The sequence below is a fragment of the Cetorhinus maximus genome, chromosome 10, assembly GCF_964194155.1.
Source record: "Cetorhinus maximus chromosome 10, sCetMax3.hap1.1, whole genome shotgun sequence".
Lineage (NCBI taxonomy): Eukaryota > Metazoa > Chordata > Chondrichthyes > Lamniformes > Cetorhinidae > Cetorhinus > Cetorhinus maximus.
Window position 1 is genome coordinate 5009806 of NC_135888.1, and position 17924 is coordinate 5027729.

The 17924-nt window shown below is 42.3% G+C and overlaps 1 protein-coding gene across 1 annotated transcript in view; it reads left to right on the forward strand.

Annotated features, from left to right (window-relative positions):
- The first annotated feature begins 4277 nt into the window (after positions 1-4277).
- The window catches only part of LOC144685413 (serine/threonine-protein kinase Nek6-like), a 344126-nt gene continuing 330479 nt past the window's right edge, over positions 4278-17924 (forward strand). The window contains exon 1 of the mRNA XM_078549868.1: positions 4278-4416. The gene's annotated coding sequence lies outside the window, so the exon portion shown is untranslated. The remainder of the gene's footprint in view (positions 4417-17924) is intronic.

Consider the following 17924-nt stretch of genomic DNA (forward strand, 5'->3'; position numbering starts at 1 on the left):
TTGCACTAATTGAGTATACAGTGGATGATATTATTCTTGTCAGTAGTGCTGAACATACAGGGTTTACCCCAAAGTAGATATATATGGCACTGATGGAATTACCCCAGCTGAAGTTTGCTGTGTTTTTATCAGTAGTGGTATAAAACACCCAAACCCTATGTATGATGACCATAATGCTGGCACTGGGCTAATGTACCACTGGTGAGACAACATTTGTGCAGCCAGTCCATTTGTCATTATTCTTTGGGTCACTTTATGAAAAATGAGGGATGTGGGGGAACGAGTTGATTATTCAGTACCAATGTGACATGTAACTACAGCCATGGTGCACCACATATCAAAGTAAAGGAACAGCTCAGGAGGTGAACTTCTGGTCCTAATGTCATTCCCTGGCTCTTTGACTGATACAGGCTAATGTGGTACAGATTCAGATGACATCTTGGCCACCTGCAATGAGTTTTAGGAGGATTTGGAATCAGGCAATAGCTGGTCCACTCTTGGAATAGCTGCAGAAGTGACTATAGAATTCAAATCTCATTCCACTGTTGCCCTTCCTGCTGTCCTGTGATGACACGGGCATAATGCAATGTGCACCCACTGGCCAAGGATGCCATGGCTGCATTGACCAAGAGAGAAGCTGGATATGCCAACTTCCATAAACGCTGTCGCAGCCAAAACAAGCAAGACATTAGTTCAGTGGTTTAATATATCATTTACAGGACATCAAATGTACACTGGTAAAACCAAGTAGATATTCCCTGGATGTGACCAGTGCTATGGTGGAAATAGATATCATTTAATGATGTTGTAGAATGTCAAGGCTCATGATACGTGTGTTTGCAAGCGCCCAGGACTATCCTCAGAAATGGTTTACACTGGATGTCCCTTTAATGTCCAGTGCAAGCCAAGGTCCTTCATTCTGCTTTTATCCTCCATTTAAAGCTTTGTAGCCCATGTCACATACAGCCACACCCAAAAAGAAAACCTGTTTTTAAGCCAGAAACACATTTTCGCTACCCTTCAATTCTCATAACGTAAACGGTAAAACCTTTAAAACGTAAAGACCATTTTTGAAACCCAACAAAACTGATGTTGAGAAGATGCTGGCCCCTCCTTTGCTCTATTTGTTTTGTGATTAGAATAACCGATGGCTGGGAATGAATTTTCACTGAAGTTAAATACAGAAGCAGGCAAATCGGCCCATTGTGCCTGTGCTGCTTATTTGTATAATTCTAGCTCCATTATACAAGATGTTGAAGTCTCTGCCTCACTAGTTGCTTGTGTTCTATGTTGTAATAGCCCTTTAGACCAAAAATTCTTTGAACTTCTCCTTTCATTTATCACACCTTTTCTTTCTATCCTCTGTTTATCTTTCTATCCAAGTAACTACATCCTCTTTCACCCCAGGTGCCTTAAGTTTGCACTGTAATGTCTTTCTCATGATGCAGCTTATCAAGCGCCTTCTGAAAATAGAATTAATAAACAACGGCCAGAATCTCACTGACTCGGCTTTTGAACATCAGGACCACATCTGGGCTGGCAGAGCAACCCAGCTAGTAGTGGGCCTACCAGCCGAATCTTACAGGGGGGGCAGCCAGTTTAGAGGGCACCTCCAGGCTTGGTGTCCCATTCGGCGCCGCCGACAGGGAGAGGATTCCGAAGCCTGAACGTGGGTTGATTATTTAAAGGGTCACCGGCAGCAGACGCAGCAGCAGCATTGTGGATAATAAATTTGCAGGAGGAAAGGGAGCGGAAGCGGAAGGGGAAGCGGATGCCACAAGGGGAAGGGTAAGCCCCACAATTTACGAAGGTGCCACTTGACGACACGGTGGAGGTTGTGATGGGATGGAGGCAGGTGTTCTTTCCAGAGGATGGGAGGAGGAGGCCAGCCTGCCTCAGAGTACATGGGACACGTGCCACAGCCTTAAAGGCCAATGCAACTATTCATCTCTCCAGCTGGCTCAACAGAATGATACCAAGTTCCTCTTGCTGCAAATTTTCCCAAGGATTGCTCTCATCAGTGCTCGCCTTATAACATGGCTGGCATTTTGCATACGCATTTCCCCTTTTATGATGCTTGCAATGATGGTGGCAGTGCCCTCAATGACTGCCTGCTGTGTGCTTGCCTTCTTTACCAATATGGTGTGTGGCATGTGCGCCATTGGGGGAAAAAACCAATACATGCGTAAAATGGCTCTTTATTGGCTTGTCCTAATTGGTTGTGTTTTGCCCACAGGGGTTCCTGATCTCACTAGCAACCTTCCCCTGGAAATCCAGGAGGAGCTCAGAAAGACATTGAGTTACCGGCCTGACACCTTTTTCTTCCACTTCCTGGCCCTTCTGCTTCCAAACCCACCTCTAACGGCCTGGAAAAATTCCCCCAATATTTATGAAGCAGTTTGGAATGTAAAGAAAATGCCACGAGCATATGTTTTGAGTAGTTTATGAATTGTTGAATGAGCTTCCTGTCTATTATTTATTACTCTTTACAATCTGTAGTTTTTAAAACCAAAGCTCTTCTATTTATAAATCATCATTATGCACAGTGTGCTGATTATTACAGGTTAATAAAAATAACGGAGAAAAGGGTTGGGAAGATACAAAATCTGGTGATTGTTGCTATTGTCTTAACCGACAAATACAAGAATTATAATAAAAATGACATTAGTAAATTGCCTGGGACTTTACCCAAGATCGTTTGATGAATATCTTTTTACGTATACAAGGTGATGAGCGCATAGAATGAGAGGCATCAGAAACCTGTTCCACAGAGTCACCTAGTGGTAAGGACCTGCACTACGTTGTGACAGTTGACATAGTAATAAGGGTATGTTGACAAAAACGTGTCCAAAATTGTAACAACTGGAAGTACAGTATCTGGATAGTTTCTTTTTGTTCATTTACGGGATGTGGGCGTCGCTGGCTAGGCCAGCATTTATTTCCCACCCGTAATCACCCTTGAGAAGGTGGTGGTGAGCTGCCTTCTTGAACCGCTGCAGTCCATGTGACGTAGGTACACCCACAGTGCTGTTAGGGAGGGAGTTCCAGGATTTTGACCCATCGACAATGATGGAATAGCGATATATTTCCAAGTCAGGGTGGTGAGTGGCTTGGAGGGGAACTTCCAGGTGGTGGTGTTCCCATTTGTCTGCTGCCCTTGTCCTTCTAGATGGTAGTGGTTGTGGGTTTGGAAGGTGCTGCCTAAGGAGCCTTGGTATGTTCCTTATGTTAGATTTTTAATAATAAATAGATAAGTATTCCAAAATATACTTCAAACAATTTTCACCAATCTTCACCCGAGGGCTGGTTAACTGCAGTGAGTGCCAGACCATGTTATGTTACTTGCCAGCTTTGGCAATCTGACAAACTAAAGCAGCCCTCCCACTGATAAATAACATCATCATGTTTGCCTCACCATCTCTAATGCCTCGGTGTTTAGTCTTTTAAATTCTTGGCCCACAGGGGCTTACTTGGAGGTTTACCCCTTTGAGGTGAATTTTTTTTTTGCCCTAGCACCTTATGAGAAGCTGAAGCTGCTCTATTTTTAGATAAGATTTGTTTCCCCAGTTGCAACTCGGCTATTAAGCTTTGGAAGGTAAAAGGTTTACAGGCACATTAAAAACAGCTGGCTCATCTAGAAACAGATAACTTCTGAAACATTTTACTGATAGGCGTTGCTTTATTGTTGGAAATGTTTAATTATGAATGACCGGCATGTGTGGGGTGTCATAGTTATCAGTTTTAATGCAAGTGGCAATTGAAGATTTTCTTTTGATTTAAGACCCTATTTTTAACTTCTAACTTTTAACTTTAGCTTGCTTTATGGGCTCGTGATGTAAGTGCATGTCTCTCCCTTTCTAAAATATCCTGCGGTGATTCCTGTTCCAAAATAGAACTCTTAAATGCTCAGAGCATGCGACCTGTATGACTAAACTGGACAAATTGCAGTCCCACAGAGTCTTCATAGCGTTTACCTGGTCCTATGGATCAGCCTTTGTAAAGGGACAGTTTGCCTGAAGTTTTTTACCTGCAACCCAAAGGTTTTGAAACTGTTGTACAAATACCTTGCCATGATGTTGCCCTACAGTCAACTAAAGATTTACTCTAATTATGATTGCCAGTGTTTTATTTCTCTGCTCCACCCTATGACAATTTCGACACATACCACCCCATAATTCTGCACGTCAGTATTTAAGCAATCGCTTTTTATCACAATTGGCCTGTTGATTCCCAGTCCCCGCCCTGCAGGCCACGTCAGGTACCGTGTGAGTGAATTCTTCAAACACCAATAGAAATCAGCTCAAGGGAAGGGGAGAGAGCTATCTTGAAGTGCACATATGTTGCACAAACCTGCTTCTAATTCTGATTATTCTCATGCTTGACCAGGCAACTGTGTTCAAGGCAGCACACTTCATGGTAAGTACATAGTCCCTTTCTGATTAAACTTATATTAAGCAGCGTTGTAATGTTTAAGTGGAAGGGAAGACATGTTCAGCTATGGAAAATTTACAGTATGTTTTACTAATGTTCTCTTTCTGCACAAAAGGTGATCTTCTATTGAGCAAAATGTAAAATACTGCTGCATGCGAGTGGATTTAATAAGTGCTCTTATGATCTACTCAACACTCCTTGATAAACAAATCTCACCGACAATGCAATGCTGATGTGGCTTATGGTGTGGATAATCCACCTTCTCAAGTTACCATTTATAGCAAGCGCTGCACCTCATAATTATATAGCCTGTTATTGGAATAATGTTACAGTGAGATAAGGTGATGTAAATTGGGAGAACGATCATATATAATTGGACATGTAAAGCCCCTTTAACATTCACTTGGTGGATATATTTCTGAAGTTAATCAGTAAATATATTTGCATTTACATTTCCCTGGACTTATTTGTTAGGAGTGGAGGAGGAGCCTCTGAAGTATATTTGCATGGCAGTGACTTTTCCCATATTTATTTTATAATATATAGAGGTTTGGAAATAAGCAGGACACAATTACAATCTTGGTTGTTTCTTTACAAATATTGCCTTAATCTGGTCCATTTGAAGGAATGGTGAAAGTATCATATAATATTATTTTTCATTGTGGCACAGAGAATTATGGACTTTTGCAACTTGACAGGGCCCAGTACAGAGGAAGTTGAGAGTGGAAAGGGTAATACGCAGGAAGGTTATTTGATCAAAGTTTCGTTTCTTGAACTGAACTGAGAAGAAACAGTTGAGCAATTGGATACAGGATAAACAAAAGAATGTTGGATAGGAACCAGTTTTTTTTTTGCGCAAATAGTATTATTGCATCAGTTCATAGAAAAGAGCTGTTACAATTTAAATATTGTTTAACTGCCGCCTATGATGTCACAACATGTTGGTTAGGGTTGCCAGCTGTAATTAAATGTACTCATGGAGGTTTCATCACATGACTTGCCCCAACGCTCTTGCCATTCGTCGGCCAAGATATCCATCCTTGTGGGACACTGCCTTCTCACGTCAATCGTGAGGCAAAAAGACTCATTACCCACTTCAATGATGCTTGACCGTCAGCCAAACAGCCTTTTTTTCCCCCCCCCCCATTCTCAATATTCTCATATAGGTAAAGAGAAATGTTCAAAGAAAATGACAAAAAGAATCTCTTTTCAGGTCCCAATGATTTTTCGTCAAGAGTTGCACACGGCAATGTCCTGGGGATTGATCTCCAATTCCTGGAGAGTCCAGGTCAAACCTGGAGGGTTGGCAGCCATAAGGCTGGTTCAACACCACACAATCCAATGGAGTTGTGTAGACATGCTTCCTTCTCTAGTTTATTTCTCAAAGTAGGTTGGCTATTTAAGGAAGATACAAAAAAGTGGTGAAGGACTTCATCCCAAGGAGAAGATAGGTAGAATACACAGGTTGGGATTTTATGCTTGGTTTGGGTTGATGCTTTCCCAGTGTAAATATTGGGGGTGAGCCCACCCCGCTCTGGCAACTCGCCCACAGTCATTTAAAGGTGGGTGGGTTGTTTAGTGGCTCGAGGCGAGACCTCTGCCCCTACCTGGGGAGAAAGGCCTGGCTCTGGGAACAGTGTGCACTGCTCCGACTGCATCCAGTCCCCAGCAGCCATCTTTGCTGGAGACGGATACTGACTTAAGTGGGGGCTGCCCAGGTGTTTCACCAGGGTCAGGCTGGCAAGCCCTAGTGAGGGGGTGGGGGGTGCTGGGTGGACAAGCCAGTGGGAGGATGGAAGGCCTTGTGGGGAGCTTCATCCAGGAGGTGACCTCACCACTTACCTGTCACCAACCTGAGCAGTGAAAGTTGACAGATTTCACACTTAGCACCAGTCTACACCTGCCATCAGAACACTTGCAGTACGGGAGGGAAGAAGAAATGGCTACTTAAGGACCTCAGTTGGCCCACAGGAGGATGGGCTGATTGACACCTCCCTAGCTGTGTGTTATAAATTGCGGTGGGGTAGGAGCAGGTGGTTAGGTGCCGGGAATGGTGCCCATGGCATTGCGCCCAATATTACGTCCCTCACCCTTGTGCCAACCCGCCCCTGGGGAGCATAAAATTCACCCCACAGTTGCAGATTCTGATTGCAAAACAATGTTTAGATCAGCAAAGCTCTGTCAACTGACCTGAATTTTACCTTTGACTGTGTCTCATACCTCTGTTTCCCAGGTGACTCATTTCTAGTATCATACAAACTGTGCCAACATTTTGCATTTTCCTACATATTTAAAATTTTAAAGTTTGTTCTATTCCCGAAAACTAAGTGGCACAGGATACAACTGGAGCCTAATCTTTAGACACTTTGTAAGCTTTTATTTGCAGAGATATACATTACAAAACGTGCACCTCCAAACCCAACACAACTGTTTCAGTCTGCTCCGAATAGAGCACAAATAATTCCCCAATTGATACCAACACCTGAACACAAAAATTACTCAATTATTATACTGTACAATGCGCAATGTTTATTAATAAAGCTCCCATCAGAGATGAAACAATTTTCAAATTCAGCTGGAGTTATCCTGTCCATGTTGTGAATCTAAAGGAGTGCAGGCCTACTGGATGGAATCTCACATTTCTTACTTGGTGCATTCCGGAGACGGACCTGGTCTGATGCACACATAAAACAACTTTGCAGGGATGCTGAAACACCAGCATACTCTAAGCTCAAGTGAGAGACAATCAAGCCTGCCTTTGCATTGTTCTTATTCAGATGAGCATTAATAGAAGCCTATACAGGACACTACACCCCTTTCAGTCAGTAAACCATTAGTCACATGCATTGAATTGGACAGCTAAATAGTTCCAAATTTGATCATTTTGAATTAATATGTAAACACTCAATTCAAATCATTTTGGGGTTAAGTCTCTTTGACCTTTTTATCAAAAAGTGGTGCATATGCCCCAAGAACAAGATGTCCTTCCAATGTGTATGTCTGCTGTCATTACCAGAGAGGCGGCCTGGGTAAACAGAAAATGATACATCCTTAATTCCTGGCCAGAATGACCTGTTGGATGGAGTAGAAGTGTCTGTTATCTCTTTGTGGAGTAGAGGTGATTGTGCATCTTTTTCCTTCAGGATGTGGTGGGAGGGAAGCATCTCTTGCTTTGTCAATTAGGGGAATCAGAACTTTGCATTCAGCTTTGTGAACAACCAGGTGTTCCAATATCTCCCTGTCAATTGTATATCAAATATGTTTCATCCAGTGCAGGTGGAGGACATCAATTGGGATTTCACTTGAGCATATATAAAAAGTCTTCGATCTGGGGGGGGCTTCATCCGCTTCAGAAAAGACATTTTAATTTGATTACTTAAGTTTCCTTTAAAGTTTTGTCTTTCATTACAATGCCCCTTTTAAGGGGCTGTCAATTTAATTAGTTCATTTGTTAATTTGTTTATTTTTATTCCATTGGTTTACTCAAAAGAATATAAAGAGTCTTACTTACTGAAACTGTGGTGTGGTTGTTTTAGAAGATATATACTTATAATGTTTCACTGTACATAAATGGAAGACTGTGTAAAGGTCTAGTACCACCCTCCATTAACTGGCTTTCTGAAGTAGAACACTCCAAAACCAAATGTAAAGATGCAAGAAAACCCAAATACTCATCCTTACCAGCACCGGATGAACCTAAAGGTGACGGGGAAAAGATCAATGAAATAACTTCGTTCAATGCTTTTGTAACTGTCAAGGCTAATTTTAGATGGAACATAATAGCGACAGAGGTTTAGTTGCTCACTGTTGAACTGTTACACAAAGAATCTGAGTTTTGATCCCAACTCTAACTTCCATCATCATTTGACTATTCTAAAGAGTCAAGTACATCACACAGTTTGATAGGAGCTGGAATTCAGGTAAAGGAAGAGGAAGAGACAAATTGACAGAAACAGTTCCAATAACAAAAAACACAATTGACATTGGTTGAATGGTTTTAACAATCTTCAATGAGGGTTCTAAGCTCATGTCAAAAGAGATGCACTAGTAAGGGTAACACCAGACCCGAGGAAAAAAAGTGAAATTAAGTGTACTTTAGCTCAAAAAAAAACTGTTGTGATCATCAAGGAAAGGCAGTTAGTCCTGGAGAATGAAATATATTCTGTTTCTGGCATTTAATATCAGTCCCAATCACTCTCAGGACAGCTATAGCGCAAAAGTTAGATATGGAGTAAAACTTCCTCTACTTGCTCCCCAACAAGAGTCTCAGCCTTACTTCAGTAGAGAATCCAGTACAGTACTGCACCAAATAGCAATGTTCTATTTCCCACTCTAGATATCAGGTGATCCCTCTGTGTGAAACTTGCAACTGGGGCAATTTCATGCTGTGTGCCCACTGGGAACAGGATTGAGGCTACCCAAATGCATTTCTTAAAAAACCCTGACAACTTGCAGATAGATGAGATTTTCATTCCATCAGTCTGGGCAGAATTTGAATGTGTGTCCCAGAGGGAAAGGGGCAATGTCTAAAGCACTCTGTCCTGCATTGTGGTAAAATAACATTGCTATAACAAATTAGTTTCCATATTTTGTTCTAAAATAATATTTTTCAGATTGCGATGGTAAGACACGGAAGGTAGTTCATTAGAAAGCTATAGATCTTTATTAGTTATAAATTGAATCATAAGTGAAACCATACAGTAAAAGGTCGAATGTTTCCAAAACTGTTTGCCAAATCAAGGAAAACAAGTGAAACCATTTGTTAAGCCCCTTCTAATGCATGAGTTCTGTGCAGTTACAATGCATTAATTCACATCTCCACTTGCTAGCTTTTACTTAGCAATTCTTTCAATACATGTGCCTGTTGACCATCTGGCTTTGTTTATTGAGTGGATAAAGTATTTTGGCAATTGTTATCCAGGGTTACAAAGTGGGACCACGTTGTTAAATCATAAGCAAACTTATGGAAACTTAGCAAGTTACATTGCCACTTCCATATTGATGTAAAATGGCTTTGTTAGTATTGATTCATAAGTGGCAGCATAACTTGTAATGTGTACTAGATGAACCCTCAGCCCTGTGCTTGTGGCCACAATTAACTTACAAAAATAAATATTGCGCATTAGTATGAATAAAAATTCTGTATTTATAATTACAGATTTATTTTACATGAAACAGGAGAATATTTAATATTGATTGTACATTCTCATTGTTCTACATTTCCCACAGGAAATGTATAAGAATAAATGCACATTGTAATGTGCAATATGGCTCACATGATGTAATATTATGTGTCCCTGCAATTGTTACAAGGTGCTTTCACGTGCAATTTACGCAATCGATAATCATTACGATAGACTAAATTAGGTTCTTTCATATTATTGACTGGTTTGCAGTTTTGGAATAGTCCGGTGAATGTACACATTTGTAAAGCTGTCGCGTTAACAGAATGAGGAATATATTATAATATAAATATATGGAATGTATGTCAGTATATGTGGATGTAAATCAGTAAATCTAGACCCTTCCTTTCCACAGCTGAAGCAGGTTTGTTTACTTATCCAGTTTAATGAATAGTTCATTCAGTTTTATCCCCCACCCCCCCACCCATCCCAAATGTTGCTATGGTTGCACTGGCCCTGGTTTGATTTTACATCAAGTGTAGTGCATTGGAATACAGGTTTTTTCAATAAGATTCAGGTACTGAAAGTGGCACGGTACTTGGTCAGCAGTTCAGCAATAAGTCAGTAGTGGTCCATTTACTTACAAAAGAGATGAGAGGAAACTGCAACTAAGCACGTGGTAAGGGCAGTCTGCCCAGTGCATCTATGTACTTAGCTGCAAGGCTCTTTGGAACAGGGATCCCATAGCCATCATGGACAGAGTTTATGCATTTTATTATTGTCTGTGTTCAATGTGTTTTTATGGTTAGGCTAGAGCTACTTGTCCCAATTTAAATTATTTCCAGCAGCAAGCTTTTGTGAGTTTTAAAATAAAGATTAGTTATTATCCCCACACTAGCACATGAGGTTTAAAAACATGATGTCCCACACACACTATCACACACAAAGATTAGATACAGAAGAAGAAAAAAAAATACAATTACAATCTGGAATTATTTCAATCCCTTTTGTAGCAGGCCTGCAGTTTCTTGGCTAAATTCATTCTTTAGCTAGGAGTGGAGGTCTTGAAAAAGCAGAGGATCCTCGGTAAACTGCGATGCTTTTTATAGTTAGATTGCCAAGAGGTCGGCTCTCAGGTGAACTTGAAGCTGGGGGCAGAGTCCTTCTCCCACTTTCAAAGTATAGTTGTACATTACGTTGGCTACGTAGTTGTCTTGTAGCTGATTCAATGGTTTAAATGGTGTTTCTGATGGTACCTGTCCCAGGACAGCTTCTGTTGTTATATTATAAGAGCAGGTAACAAAAATGGCTATCTTACCCACGTGACCTGTTACAAGCCCAAAGTCCCCTTTTCAAAAAAGGTGATGTGTGAGACCAGTAAACACCCTGTGTTGTGGCTTTTCATACCCTGAGAGTTTCAGACAGCCAAGCGGTTTGTGTTTGGAATGAGAAGCCATCACAATGCAATGATAGATCAATGAGACCATTTTATATTCTGCTAACACTCGCTGAGTTTCAATGCCTCTGTTGTCCATGGTGAAGCACAAAGGTGAGTTGGCTGGTATGTTATGGTCCTTTCTGCTGACAGCCCATCCTTGTTATGCCAGCACAGGCATGGAGATACTACACATTTAAAAAAACTGTTCCTCTTAAAATGGACCCTGATGGTGGCGTAAGGCGGCTACTGAAGATTCACCTGACTTTTGTAACTTCAACAGACTAGCAAGCTTTCTGGAAAGTTTTGAACTGGATTATAATGGGTAGGGGTCTCCCCCCTTGAATGGACATTCCTAAACAGCACAGCTCTGTGGAATTTCACACCTGCTATTATCAAAGCTTACTCAAAAACACAGACAATAGACTCCTAGATTCTCTGACTCCAGGTTTGCCATGTAAGAAAGGAGACCCATCTAGCAGTTATCTACAAGTGAAGTGTTAAAGACCACCATTTACCTTCCATTAAACACCAATACCCTTTGGCTATCTGAACCTTACTACTGAAGGACCATAATTTGCTTTTCAGATATGTATCAATCACCTTTGATCATGTGATCGAAACTGCTCTTTGATATTGAAAATATTGTACTCCAAAACCAATAATAGATCTGGGTAGTCTGAAAATTAACAGCAACAGTACTGCTGCTGCAGAGAGAGGCTGTGCCATCCTGCCTCTCAAGAACTGCAAGGCTTAAAAAAAATCTTTTAGAAAGCATTCTCCAGCCTGCTTCCAAAAAAAGCTCAGAGTTCACCTGTAAAGAAATTGGCTCTCCAGTTAGAACATCTATTAACACCTGGCTACATGACCTGCTGAACAGTCTTCACTTTGAAGCAATTGATTTGGATGTGACCCCAGCCATCTAAACTTACCTGTATTTCAATTCCAGAGTGGGAAAAATCTTCCTCCTTACTGTACGGTCAAAGATACTTAAAACCAAACAGAATAGTTAGCAGTTTAATACTTGTTTTGTATCTTTCTTGGATGATTGACATAGCGTAGAGTGTCCGGGGTGAATGTATGAGTAAGTAATACCTCTCGTTTCAATCCATGAAAGTCTGCTACTGGTGACTTTGAAATGGACTGCACACTATCGGGAACACACACACCTGACTTTTCAAAAATAAATGACACTGATTCCGGACGGCAGGAAAAGGGAATTGGGGATTTCGGTTTATTTCTCTACCCTGCTGATAACAACCCTTAGCAAAGGGATGTGTGACTTTCACAAGCGGTTTTGACTGCCCATATTTTAATCAGGTATTTGCTTGAGTTTCAAGAGTGTCTGGAGCTGAATATTGCCAAGTCACACGATATGCTACGGTCATCTTAAACAGCTTTTGGTGTCCTCTTTTTTAAAAAGAATCACAGCTTTAAAATTTGTAATGGCTTCATGCCTGTACTGGGCATGTTATAGCCCTTTGGCTGCCCTTCATATTTATATTTACCATAATTACTATGATATATACATTATAATTCTTTATTAACCCCTAGTAAACAGATGGCACATCACGACATCTGATCATTGGCCCAAGGCCTCTGTGGTGAGTTCTGTGCAGTAGTTGCCAGGTGGCTGCACCTCTGCCTATTAGTGCAGATGGGGTGATACTGACGGATGGAAACAGCCTGCCTCTGTAGCCTGACTTTCTATCATCCCCCCATTGCTCCTCTTTCTCTTTCTCTTCCTCCAGAAGAAACAAGCAAAGGAATGCGCACGGGAATGCATTATGGACTTTTTAACTGCTTGTACACAAACTTTCCTGAGTGGAAGTTCTACCTTCCTGTGTCCTTTTGAACTCAAGCAACAACTTGTGGAATTGAACAGTGGGCTGTTCCCTCTTCAGAAACAGCTTAATCTCAGCTACAATCAAGAAAAGGCAAGCTCCAAATCCTTCATGCCTCTCGATACCCCCCCTCCCATAAGAAGATATTTTACAGTGAAATGTTGCCTTTGGTTATATAAGTTGTTATAAAGTTAGTTCAGTTCTAGAACATGATCTAGCTCGTATAAACTTAACGGTTCTTTAAACTTTAATCCCACTTCATCGTAATTCTTAAAAACAACCAGATGTTGAATGGAGGAGAGTCTGAATTACTCAACTAAATTTAGGTTTCTTAGAAAACACAGGAAGTCTTCACAGACCCACAATAAGAAGTACAACATGCAGCCAAACTATAATTCTTGAGGTTATTAGGAGAGGTTTGTGGATTAAGAAATACATCTTGCATTGCTTCAAACTGCTATAGAAATACATGTGACGATTCAGCCAAGATTTATTGAACAAAGAAGAAAATGACGAGCCAAAGCTTTCATTCTCCTGATCGTCGCAGTCCGGACGTACGCCTGAAGATGTGTGTTGGGACCCTGTGGAAATCCTGATGCTTGGACTACCATGGGAGCGGCCGAAGAAATTTCAACTTCCGATATGCTCGCCAGGACCTGGCGTGAATGTGAAATTCCCCTGCTCCCCGGGACCCTGCATGAATGTCTCCAACGCTGAGACCCTAGTCTAACATCTGGTAACTACACAACTGACCCCCAATCAGTCCCTCGACCCTCCAATTAACCCCTGACCCAACTACCAACTGACCACCAAACTACACCCCTGAACTGAGCCGACTACCCCCCGACCTGACTATCCACTTACCCACCTCATCCACATAAGCACATCACCAACCTACCACCTCACCCACTTACCCACCTCACCCACATGCTTTCCTCACCCATCTCACCAACTTACATACCTACCCCCCATACCCACCTCACGCACTTACCCACCTATCCATCTCAACCTAGCCCTAACCCTACCCACTTACCCACCTCACCGTCCTCACCCATCTCACCAACTTACCCACATCACCCACTTACCCACCTGCCCATCTAACCGTAAGCCTAACACTACCCACTCACCCACCTCACCCCCTACCTACCTCACCTTCCTCAACCATTTACCCATCTCACCCACTTACCCACCTGCCTATCTAACCATAACCCTAACACTACCCACTTACCCACCTCACCCACCTACCTACCTCACCTTCCTCAACCATTTACCCACTTCACCTACTTACCCATCTCACCCCCTTACCCACCTCATGCACTTATCCACTCATCACCTCACCAAACTACACACTTACCAACCTCACACTTACCGACCTACTTACCTCACCAACCTACCCTCTATCCGCTTACCCACCTCACCCAATTACTCACCTCACCCACCTCGCGCAACTACCCACCTCATCCACCTTCCCAACTCACCAACCTACCCCCTACCCACTTTCCCACCTCATCCATTCATCTACACCCATTCACTAACATTCAAACTGGACCTGTAAACTTACCATATGGCAACCAGTGCTGTTAAACTGGGTGTGTCCTGTCTTCCTCTGACTCTACTCCATTCTGACAGAGTTCTCCAAGAGACACTGTAGTACACATTTCTGTGAAAGCTGGGCTTGGAAGACCCCAGTAGAAAGGTGCAGTTGTGTTGAGTCAGGGGAATCTCTGAGCGCAGAGGTAATCTGATGATCATTGCCGCTGTCTGGAAGATCCAAGCCAATATGATTTCATTTGTTGACCATCCAGGCTATTATCTGGAGACCATGATGTAGATTGAGGGCTTTCTCACCTAGTCGCCCCCATCCTGACTCTGTCCCCGAGTAGTTGTGGTACTAATCTGCTTAAGGGAAGGTCTCCTGCTCATTTCCATGCTCTGTGGTCCAGCACTTTCCTCTTTAGTTGCATGTGAGTGTCTCCAATTTTCAATTTCGATGAGCAATATGACCCAGAAAAAGCATCAATGAGGTGATTTCCTGTTGCTTTCCTCATTCATGCTTAAAGGAAACACAAGGCCCCTTCCCAAAGGGCCCTCTGCTTGTAAGCAGCTGTTGCCCCTCAAGACTTCAGCTCTTTTGCCATCACCACCAGAAATTTGCTGGTTCTGCCATTGGCCATGGCTCATAACCCTGAACATGGGGCCCTTATCTGGGCCTAACGCAACTTGCAAAAGGGCAGAGAGGACCCCCATCCTCTGAGATCTCAAATGACCTTTCTTACCTTATCTGTCCTAAGTGCCCAGCCACTTAGTTTTTGGCAATATTCTCCATCAGAAAAGGTGTATAGATTTAAAAAAAGTTTTAGTATTTCAAGGATTCAATGGCTATGAGAACATTTAGCTTGTGATAAACATGCTGCTCTGGGAGGGCTTGTGTCATGTTGTCTATTCCATTGTATTCCCTTTGTTAGTGTAATGTGCTGCATATTTGAATACATTAAAATGTAATTACAATTTTCAAGATGCGATCTTTGTTTATGAATCTTTCTAATCACCTAATTATCTTCCCAAACTTTATTTTAAGATTTATTGGACTATTGTGTTGTGCGCTGGTGTGTCAAGGTGTCATTTGGCGTCTGGAATGAACATTTCCTCGGAACTGCAGCCACACATTACAATGTGCAGAACCCATTCCTCATCCACTGGTTTAACTGTGAGCAGCTGGATTTCACCCGTGTTCATCCTCTGCATTAATCCTCCGCGTTTGCAGCTGTTTGACTCCAACGTTACTTTAAACCTCGTTGACGGGCAAGTTCCACAGAGATGCTACGCAGTTCAGGTCCTGCCGACCCAAACTGAGTGAGATCCTTCTCCAGGGTTTGTAGCTGAGGGCAGCCTGAGCCTGCTCGTGCGGTGGGAGGTATTAAATTACCTGCACAGGCCCCGAGTTGACGTCTGATTAATAACTGAAATGTGGAGGAGATTCGCACCAGGCCCTTATACCAAACTGACGCAAATCTCTTGTGTTGCATCGCCAGACGGAGCCCTGGTGTCAGAGGAAGTATTAAACCGCATCAGGGCCGTCAGCACACAACAAGTGAAAATACACCCCCCCCCGTGAATTTATATCACAGAATAAGTTGGGCAATTATTCATCGTTACATTTATAGATGGTGAAAATTCACCTTAGGTAACAATTATTGCGACTGTAATAGTGACATGAGGCAATGAAAGTTCTAGCATATCCTCTTGACACATTAAGAATTCACAAAATAAAGCTCATAAATGTGTTACAACTGTCGATCTTGTGGCAAAATGTTGCTTTCCTCAGTCTATACCTGAGTTTATGTCTACGCTTTGCAAAATATTTACTTGCTCAATAATGTGAGAAAATTATTCAGTTCAGAAATTCAGCAAAACTGAAGCATTTTAAAAATTCATAGGATATGGGCAAAGCTGACATTTGTCACCCAACCCTAATTGCTCTCGAGAAGGTGCTGGTGGCGGGTTGTCTTCTTGAGCTGTGCTGTCTGTTTGGTGAAGGTACCACCACGGCGCTGTTAAGCAGGGACTCCCAGGTTTGTGACCTAGTGACGACGAAGGATTTAAATCAGGAATAGACGGTCACAATTTAAATTCAATGTCCTGATAATTTATTGCTTCCATGCACGATCTTGTAAACAAGTTCCTGTTTTCACAGAGAGGATACGTGTTGGAGATCAGTGTCTTGTAAAAAAAAAAATGAACCATTGAGTTGGATCACCTGGGTATAAAGCAGCTGCTTATAGCACATCAGTAAGACCATTTTTAAAATTTCTCTAATCACAGCAGAAGCTCCAGATCACACTAAAGAGTTTCTAAGTACAAATGACACTGGGAAGGTTAATAGTTTTTTGAAGGCATTTATTTATCCCCTCTTCCACTTGCTAGGCCCTTCCAACTCAATACACCTTTTCTGATTGAACAACTGGGCCATTTGGTCTTAGGGTGAGCAATGATACTGAATTATTCATTTCCCCTTGGAGACAGACCAAGTCCTCCTGGGATCAAATGCGGATTAAGAGCTTGCCTTGTCTAAATTTGGAAAGCTGCCTCCCACTACAATGTAGCATTGTCTCCGAGGACATATTTCATGGTTTCCGGGTTTGCTGATGACAGTACACCAGCTGTCGTTTCAGAGCTGGATATGAAATGTAGCATGGACTTGTTTCACAATGCATGCGACCACTTCAGTATTTATTTACAATAAGCACAAAGAGAACGGAAGTAGTGTACCAGGCTGCTCCAGGAAAAGCCCCATCTCCAGCCCAATGTTCAGTCCAGGAACCAAACCCTGACAGCAGTGGATAAGTTCACTTATCTTGGCAGCACACTCCCTTGAGCTGTCTATGTTGATAACGGGACGGATGCAAGAATTGCCAAAGAATACTTGGAACATCAGTCTGGGAACCAAGAGGAGTAAGTCTGCCTATTGAACTGCAAGTCTACAGAGCAAGAGTGGTGCTCACTCTGTTTCACGGACGTGAGGTTTGGGCTGTGCACCACCATCATACCGAGAAGCTCAACCACTTTCATTTGAGCTGCTTTCAGAAGCTTCTGAAGATCAGATGGCAGGACAAAATACCAGACACTGAGGGGCTCACCCAAGCCGGCCTACTTCAGTTTTCTTTGTGCTTATTGTAAAGCTGAAGTTTCCCAGCTCTGAAACGACAGCTAGTGCACTGTTATCAGCAAACCCGGAAACCATGAAGTATGTCCTTGGAGACAATGCTACATTGTAGTGGGAGGCAGTTTTCCAAATTTAGGCAAGGCAAGCTCTTAATCCACATTTGATCCCAGGAGGACATGCTTATCCTTGGTCTGTCCCCAAGGGGAAATGAATAATTCAATATCACTGGTCACCCTTATACCAAACAGCTCAGTTGTTCAGTCAGAAATGGTGCATTGAGTTGGAAGGACCTAGCAAGTAGATGTTAATCACAATAAGTGCTTGTTGTGGAAGAATGAGTCCAAAGCTAGTCGTTTACCTCAAGATGGTTTATTCTGCAGATAGCTCTTCAGTACAGCAGACTTTTCCAGTCTCTTCCACCCCAGAAT